The sequence below is a fragment of the Atta cephalotes genome (genome assembly GCF_000143395.1).
Source record: "Atta cephalotes unplaced genomic scaffold scaffold00043, whole genome shotgun sequence".
NCBI classification, from domain to species: Eukaryota; Metazoa; Arthropoda; class Insecta; order Hymenoptera; family Formicidae; genus Atta; species Atta cephalotes.
This window is the reverse complement of record NW_012130107.1, coordinates 1,850,581-1,860,801: the sequence shown is the minus strand read 5'-3', so window position 1 is coordinate 1,860,801 and position 10,221 is coordinate 1,850,581. Positions and strand designations below refer to the sequence as shown.

Genomic DNA, 10,221 nt, shown 5'->3' with positions numbered 1-10,221 from the left:
ATATATATATATATATATATATATATATATATATATATATATACATACAAATATGCATATATTACACTATGCATATTACACTTAACCGTTTTGATTACATTGATACACATAACCGTCAAACGCACAATCTCAATCGCTCATGAAGTAAGCGGAGAGCAGACCAACCTGCGAGAGAACCAAATGCAAATCGACACATTTGTTTACAACACAAAGTTACGCACGTAATACGATCTAAACAACCAATCCGCATCGCGGAAAAGAGGTAACATTACATGGGAGCAACTTACCTTTCTCACTCTTTCTCATTTTTTTTGTATAGGTACATTACTTCATAAATTCAGGAACGCTTGCAATTGTCTCACATCTTTACAAAAACTTAAATATCTCGGTGAAAAAAATTATAGAGAAATTTAAAAAAATGCAATGTAAAAACAAAAAATAGAGCTTTAAAATGGCGTTTGAATTTTGTATCTGCGAAAATTTTTTCCTGAATTGTATAAAATTGAAAATTGATTCAATTGATTTAATTTTTTGTTATTTGTTGAAGCACCGTACTTGAATGAAACTTCGTTGGATAAAATTTTACAAATAAGTATTTTAAGGATTTTCTAAGTTTTAAAATGAAAAAAAATTGATCTGATTTTTCGCATAGATATTGTATTTTTTATTCTTTAAAATTTTTTGGATAAAAACTTACTTTTCTACTTTTTCTAAAATGTTTTTAACTTTAACAAAAATTAAGGAAGTTTTAAAAGTTTATGGAAAAAAAATAAAAAGTGGAAAATATTTATTATAATATGATTGATTCACACAATTTTTCCAAATTTTTATAAAAACTGTTTCGAAAGTTAATTTTATAAAAATTAACGATCGAGAAAAAATTTTTAAAGTTCTATTTTTTTATCTTTTGCATGTATTTTTGGAAACTTTTTTACAATTTTTTTCACCGAGATATTTAAGTTTCTAAATTGTAAAAAAATTGCAAATATTTCTGAATTTATGGATGATATTAATATCAACACTAAATTTAAAGAAGTAAATAAAAAGGATGTAGCAGATATGTACATGAAAAGAGTTCCTGTACCAATTTAAACTTGACGTACATCGATTGTTAGACTTCTATGAAAGAAAAGTTTTCATTCTTTATCCTTATTATTGCGATAATATTATTGCGATAATGCGATGGTAATTAAAAACATTTTTTACCATAATTTTTTCTTCTTATCTAATCCATGAAAAATTATTAAAAAGTTAGTGACGTTTCAGCCATCAAGAAACATTTTTTTAAATTCACTAAGTTTATAATTATCAATATATTTAAGTGAAGATCAAGTAACTAACATCATGTTCTTTTTGTGACAATATCTTTTCAACATTATATTTATCTCAAATTATTGGAAGGTTCCTGTTAGCGCACAGTGCGATAGCACATATTTATTCACATTGGTGCTTATTGTTAGTAACTTTTCATTATTTTATTAATGAGAATATTTTATTTCAAATTGGCCAATTAGCAAAGTACACTATTGGAACTTTTCCAAATTATTTTAGATTTTTAATATTGTCGGGGATCTTTTAGATTGCTGATTATGAATCTAAAGTCTGAATTCTAAAATTCAAAATGGTAAATCCATTATGGTGGATGCAGAATACGCAAAAAGTTTTTTGTGAAAATTGAATCTAGAAGAGTTGTTCACATTCGTTTTTAAAAGATCATAAAAATGAGTCAATCTTTAGTCAAATTATTTTGAATTCAGACTACAGATTCGTAATTAGCGATCTAAAAAATCCCCGAAAAACAATTTCCATTTGGATTATTTTGAATTTCGCAATATCGGATGATTTTGAATTTTAGAATTTAGATTTCAGATTCATAATCAGCAAAAAACAATAAAATACTGTCGGAACTATTTTTTAATTTGAATATTAGAGCAATGAAAACACAATAATGGCAAACAATCTCAAAGGATAGGAAGGCACAACTTTGACCCCCTATATTTCGTAAACCAGTCATGTGTTGAACTTAAAAATTTTATGCGATTATTGTCATCATGACTAATCATTTGGCACAAAATTTAGTTCAAAAATCGAGATCCAGAAAACGGGTAATTTTTGCGGTGGCTCTTTATTTTATTGCTGTTATTGCAATAATAAGGATGTAGCAGATATGTGAGTGAAAATTTTTCTTTCATAATGGCTTAACAATCGATATGTCAAATCTAATTTTGTAGAGCAGAGTTTTTATATATATATATCCTGCTACACATTATTATTGATTTCATTTCTAAAGTTTAATTTTTCGAGAAGATATATGAAAAAAACATTCAAATTTTCAAAAAATATTTATTTTTTAATCTTAAGAAAATTCACTTTTTTCGATTATTTTCTCATTTTTTCGAGAATAAAACTCACTTTTCTAACTATTTTGGACAACTTTAGTCGCTCCCAAGGCTGCTTAACAATGAATTCGATTTAACATCTTCTTTTTTTAGATAGGAGTTTAGATAGAAATTTATGCAGCTATAATCGCGATATTATTGAAAAATAGATAGATGTTCATTACACTAGTTCATAAATTCATGCGCACCTTTGATAAATATTGCAATTAAAAAAACTCGAGTCAATTAAAAATAACTTAGCAAGAGACACAAACTAGTGTCAATTATAGCTATATATAACTTTGCGAGACCTTTCCAAATGATTATGTATTCCTTCAGCATCAACAATTTCTTGCCATTTGAAACGTGTTTGTTCCGTCTAGAATTCCTGACAAACATTGTTGAAAGGCTAAGAAAAATACGTGTAAGCGGATAAATAAAATTTCTCGGATATCTGATAGCGAAGTAGCGCCGTGTTTTCCTGAATCAACCGACATATATTATAATAAATAACATTCTCGCTCGACATTACATCTAGAAAGTGCCAGTATACACAATAGCATTCCTCTTAGAAAATAATCATGACGACACACAACTCGGATAGTGAATGCATTGTACTTTACGAAATGTCCAATGAAAAGAAAAAGGAAAGGATTCCTCTTGTATGTTATAATATGTATGATTCCTTAGTACATTCGACGCGAACTCGCGATGGACCGATTCTGCAATTTAACCTGAGAGATTAAAGCTCATTTTTAATATTTAGTTTAATTTTAATTTTGATTCAACTATCTTTTCCTAGTTTTAATCTATACTGATAGAAACGGATAAGATCTGGTGAATATATAAAGTTTTAGATATCTGTCTTATCTATAAGAGCGTAACTTTTTTTTGCATGCTTGTATTTTTCTAGACTTCTCCTAGACTTCTAAGTTAGATCATTTACGTCACTCTAGTTCGTCTCTCTCTAATTTGCGACAAGAAATTGCGCGCAACTACGCATTTATATTTATCAGGCACTGTTAGTACCACTGAACACTATCGTGTCGTTATCAAGGTGAAATGGCATAGGGCGATAAGGTCCCAAGGTAATACGGAGGTAACAAACGTGTTCAAGCAGCGGGATACCAGTCGATCTTATCTCCTCCCCCCCCCCCCCGCCGGTTGGCGCTCTCGCGCCGATCAAGAAGGCGCCTTTTTACGGTCGCGCGATAATACACCGCATGGTGCGAGAGTCACAAGGGAGGCGGGTCGGAGGTACTTCCGGTTTCTACGAACGTTAGCCAAGCGATGGGAAGAAACGCCATCCGGGTCTCTTTGGCAGAATGCACAATGACTTGCGATTTAAGTGCATTCGACCTGAAAAGATTAAAGTTTGCTAAGCATAAACGAAGCATGACTCGTTTTCTTAAGATTGTCTATAGAAAAGCGATAATCCAATATAAATAAATCTGTCCATCTAGAACGGGGTCACATGATTTGATCTCAATATCAGATAGCGAGTTTTTTTTATCTTTGTCATCGATAGTATTTTAGTTCGAAAACGTAACGGGGGGATAGAAATTACATATATTACAATATAGTTACTAAATTAGACATTAATATGTTTATGTGATTTTTGATTTGAGAACAACAGAATTTTACTTCAACATATTTTATTAACGCGAAAAAAACATTTAATTTAAATTAACATCTTTATAATGAAAATTTATAAAATTTTATGAAAGCTTTTTAATCTTTTATGAAAGGTTTTTAATTTGTTTTTAGGATCGAAGTTATGAAACAATTACTGCCATGATTGGCATGACCTTTTTATTTTGTTGACACTTGATGTTTACCTATTACATGAAGTATATTAAAGTTTTTTCATGATTTTCGCAATTAACGTAATTTAAAGGCGAGTAGAGTAACGAGTTTGTATTTTAAATTAATTTTTAAGGTGTTATTCTTCTATCTTGAAATAAGTAAGAAAACTGAAAAATAACTATACTTTCTTGTTGAGACATAATTAAATGTAAATTTTGTTAATGTTTCTATATTAGGTTTTTAATAAGTAGATCTATATATTAAGGTCCTTTAATAAATAGTGTGGACCCGGGATTTTTAATAATGAAAAATATTGCAGTATATTTTTTTCGATAAAAATCTTTGTAGTTATTTTAAAACGATTTTAAAAAGTCGCTCGAGATATTTGTGAAGCGAGATATTTCCGAAGAAGTCGAATCACGATAAACATTTACAAGGACAAGATCAATATAAGAATATTACCAGGAAAACTTATTCATGGAAAGAAACTTCTGATCTGATAATATCTCAATACGAATACATTCGTATTTATAGAATTTTCTATAAGTTCAAGCTATTCAGACATCTTCATTGTACTTTTGAAGCTTTCACGAGTATTTTCTATAAGAGATGCCAAAGTTTATGGGTTATCACCATGTCATGATCCACTGCTAATGCCAATGTTTTGTGAACCTTGCCACTTCATGAGGCGAGGAACATCTCTATTTAGACTTCATAAGAGGTTCAAATATATGAAAAAAACTTTACTATCACATTCAGACAGTCACATCGTAAGGTTTCTTTTCATTTAAACAATTTTTCTCATTTTGTGAACTGTTTTAATCATTTCAAGTGTATTTTATATGAAATTTAAATCTCGATAAATTATGGTTTAAAGTATCACTGACTCGAATATAATTAAAAAATAAAGTTATATATAAAAAACCGAAATGGGAATCCACATTATCACTTCTTTCTCTACTATCGAATAAAATTTCACTCTAGTGTAACATCGAATGTGCCAAAGTTACGGATTCTTGCGTGCGGTCTAGATCAACTTGGGAATTACGTCTGAAAAGCTAACTGGGCAGCAGGAAGGGAGTGAGAGGGGACAGGGGCCGTTATATGCTTGAAAAGTCCAGACTCGTCGGCGCCCGGATGCCGCCGCGACGTCTAAACTCCGGTCGTATCTTCGGAGGGTATAAAACAACCATCGCGTCTCGCCGGGGCGGAATTGGGCACGGCGAATTTCGTCACGCCATTTAAGCGCGCCGACGTGCTTCTTTACTGCGAAGCCGATAGACGACATGAGGCGTGGATCAAAATGCAAATAAGAAGTATCAGTGATTGATTCTTGATTATTGTGATTTATTTGAAGAGTAAAATAACATACTATTATTTTTTCTTGTATAGAAAAAATATAAATTAAAAATAATTCATAATTTATATTAAAAATAATGTGGATTTATGAATATATCTATAAGTATATCAATATTAAATACAAAATATTAATTTATGTAATGTCCAATTTTTTATTTTAATTTTATTAATAGTATATAACATTTAAATTTACTATGATCTTTTTTATCTTTCGGTCATTTTAAAATACAATGTATTTTTTTATAAAAATGTAAAATCAGTTTTTAAATCCAATACAAATAAAAAGGTTTTTGAAGAAGCAGTTTATAAGTCCCGCAACTTTGTGCAATAAGGACCAATTCACAGATTGCCAAACATGTGCAGCTTCGCTTAAAAAAGATTGCGAACGGAATCCGTGACGCCGCGGTCGTCGCCTCTCGTCCGTCAGTTTGCCGACGAATAAAATGTACAAATGTCGCGACGCGGACGCAACCCAACGCATCATCTGTCCAAAGCGGCTCCAGAGAGACGCGTTCGTCAGTTCCACCGATAAATCTGCGCAGTCGTTTATGCGACGAAGGGCGAAAATAATCTCTCTCGTCTTTGCATGGCGTACCTCTCGAGTTTCTATCTCTCGTCGTTGCACGAAGTATTTATAAGTCACAAAATTAGGAAACTACGCAATGGTCACGTATCATCAAATATGTAGAATATTATTGTCACCTTGTACGTCGTTCGTAAATTTCATGCGACGCGACAATTTGGTCTTCCCGAACGGATGCTGTGACGATATTTTAACCCCGCTTATACGTCGCACCGAACTGAATTATGCAGAAAGCGTCGGCAAAATATCGCAGCAGCATCTTGAGGCAAACGACGAAGTGACGCAAAGAAGACAAGACGACCCGAGAGAATGACGAAACGCTCGCAATTTAGATACTGCAGAGGCGTTACGATCCGACCTACGCCCCCTGTTATCACGCATGAATAAGATATTATCAGACGTAAATCGACTGAACTTTGCATGAACGTTATGCTACGACTTTCGTCACTGTCATTCAGACACTCTTTACATAAAAAAAAAAATCTGCGTAGTGCTGATTCTGGTTATGAATGAGACGCAAAAATTCCTCCGATGAAGAATAAATGTATTTCTTTTTATTATATCCATTGCTGGGATCTCTTATTAACATAGTTTGCGTCAATGTAAAAAAAAACTTTGAGAAATATTTATATTAAAATGTTTAACATATTTATTAGACAGATTTATTTCACTAGAGTAAGCAGACTTATATTATATTTATGGTTTGAATAGTATCCGCTAGTTGAGCCGTTCAATTGGATCAATTTTTCAATTATGTAAATCGTGAAATTTGTAAGACGGTCCTACGCCTTAACGTGCGATGTATATATTTGAAGATTCCTCCATTAAATGAACAAAAAAATAATATTGATCGTTTTAAATTCAAGGTCTTTGCTATGTATACACGTCTTAAAGTAATTGTCGTAATAAGACCGCTCAATTGCGACAATGTATACTCCGCAGTTCTTCCGCCGTCGATTATGCCTTTGAGCTTTGCTCCGATTACATTATCATAACAAAAGAGATGACGTTCATTGCCAATTGAACTTATAAACTTTCTTTAAAACATAAATTTAACGAGCGTCTCGTTTCGGCTTATCCTTGGCCCACATGGAATACAAACGAAGAAGATGCGAGTTATTCACGAAGTAATACAAAATGTAAAATTAGAAAAATCATTGTAAATAATACGCTTTTATTCGCGCGATTTCGAAATAGATGACTCTCTTACAGCATGTATCGTATTTCAAACTTAGAGTGCAAGCATATGTAAGCCATACAAACTTGTATAGTCATATAAACATATACATATAGAAAATTATTCAATCATTTTACGTGCGACTTTATAAAAGAAATACGATTGGATAATTTTCTGTATGCATATGTTTGTGCGGCTATGCAAATTTGTATGGATATACCCTAACGGTTGCTCTCTGAGAGGATTTAAAGGAATTTAAAGAAATAAAAAATGTTAAGACATTCGCCACACAAATGTAATAATTCGTCACAAATACTGCCAATATTTGTATGCAAGTTTAACCGCAACCTCTGATCCCGCGCACGTACATCACAAGCCTAGTTTATTGCGTCATACGATAACATTGTAACGTTAATTCTATGCAATGCTGATTACTGGTTGAGATAGGCGTTCTCGGCGGGGTCGAAACCCGCCTCAGGTGGCAAAATGAATGTTTTGCATGGACGGATATGGAGTCTGCTATCCTAGATGACGGATGCTGATAGGTGGACGAATATTTTAACAGCGCCACACGAAATGGTGATGCCAGCACGCGACTGTGCACGCGACTTCGCGTGTGCATAAAAGTTGAGCTGCGAATATACAGTGTCGTGCTTATGCGTCGAGACTTTGTGTGCATAAAGCCGTTCCAGACTCGTAATCGACGCGACTTCGCCGTTTGGCATTTTAAGCTTCTTTCTCTTGCACGCGAGAAATTTCTCGTTAATTGGAACGTTTCGCATTATTGATATCAATGATCATAATAATAGTGATCAAAACAATGATCACATTCTAAATGCCTTTCTACGAATGTCAATTTTCAAGCTATTCAGTTCGCTAACAGAATAATTCTATAATATTATAAAATTTTAATTAACCTTTTTCTTTACGCTGTATGTAATTATGGCTAACGTGACAGTGATATAAAAAACATTTGACAAATGAATATTAATTTTCGAGCAATTTCAATAATTGAATTATTTAGTTTCTTTCGCACATAGATTGATGTTTGTATAATTTGTGTGTTTATTCTTACGTTCAATTTCCCTGTTATTATTGTCTTTTGAAATATGTTTACGCAAGAAGGCTATATTTGCCGTCATTATTCGCAGAAGCAATATGAAATATCACTTGAGCATCTTATTAACCTTTACAGGATGGAAAGCCACTATAGATAATACAGTGGCGCTAAAACAATATCATACTTTGAGATAAAGAATAAAAAAGATGCAATAATAATGAATTATAATAAACTTAAGAAAATTTAAAAAAATCTTTGCCTTTCAACAATTAAATGGTTAAAACAAAACGGTTTTTTTCAAATATGCTGTATTATAGAATAAAATTTACTTATTCTTCGCTATCTTTAAATAATTTTAATTCATGTAATAATTAAATAGTATTTTTATAGAGGAAGAACGATTTTGCTGGAGTATCTAAAAATTTAATTTTAAAAGATTTGAAAATAATTTTGTTAGACCATAAAAATAATTAATTAGGATATTCAAATTGGTTGCTAGAATATCAAAAGTTTTTACAACATTACTCGTGCTTGATATTTCTACGTAATTATTTTGATGCTCGAAACAAAATTATTTTCGTATCCAGCTAAATTTTTAGATATTTCAGCAAGATTATTTTTTTCGTGTAATCAAATTTCTAAGTAGCATGATGTTGTTATCTGAAGTTGTCGTAAGAACATCTCGAGATAGGTTGTGTATCTATCTCAAACAAACAGCAGGAAGAAGGAAGACCTCCGACACGCGAGGAACACGTTACGAAATGATATAGCCGAATGATGTAATTGACAATATCACGATGGCAAGAAGTACCGAGATTTAGCATAGTGTGTCATCACAAAACAGCGAAAAGCGTCGGCGTTGCTTTTCAATCCCCGAGAGATTAGCTCCGAGAGATCAGACTTCTCCGGGAAAAGGTAGACGCGCGAAACATTGAGAAATAATACAGACGAGTGACGTGATTAATAACGACACAGTAGCAAGGAAAACACGTTGTCGAGGCCAATCGACAAACTACTGCGCTATGGCGAAAAATGTCAGTAGCGATTTAATGGAATCACGATTGCGCATGAGTATAGTGCATCATCTCTCTATTTTTATTTAATTTAATACTTTGGATTCAGAACAAAGTTTAAAATTAAATACAGTTAAATATAGTTAATTCAGTTGACTTGACGTACTTTTATTATTTTAAGATGCATAATTTCTGTATAATACAATCACTTTGAATTTCTAATTCTTTATATGTATGCACATAGTTGACATAATTAAGCTGCGTGATTGCTATCATATATGCTGCTTTTTTTCTCTACTCAAACAACTGCTCGAGAAAAATTTTATCCTACATAGTAATGAAATATCTTTGTCTCTCCCCATCGGAGAGGCGGGGCAATAAAAGTTCCGGCTACAAAACATTGAACGACAGCTGTACTATCTATTTTTGGAGGGTAAACACATTCACGAGCGCGAAATAAAGTGTCTCCACACATATGCGCGCTATTGCGTGCATGGAAAAACACTACCGGGCGCGAATCGCGAGCGCAATCGCGGGCACACAAACGGAATCGCACGCAAGTAGGCGAATTGCGAGAAGAAGCGACTTTGTGGCGCCGGAGAGGGGAAGCACGAATGAAAATGAAATTGCAAATCGGCGCTGTTCGCCTTCTTATCGAATGTTTTTCCCGCAACGACATAAATGCGTACGCTTTTAATGATAAACGACGATATCACCGATACGCGCTGACGAAAATTTATGTCGGCGAGGCCAGAGATCTCGATAACGTATGATGAGTGTTATAGCAAGTATCGATATGAAGTTTTTCTGTTTCTCTCTCTCTCTCTCTCTCTCTCTCTCTTCTA

General features: G+C 32.9%; 1 protein-coding gene across 1 annotated transcript in view; it reads right to left on the bottom strand.

Moving 5' to 3' along the window:
- Positions 1-10,221, bottom strand: part of LOC105622329 — a 45,096-nt gene that overhangs the window by 8,748 nt on the left and 26,127 nt on the right. The window lies entirely within an intron of this gene.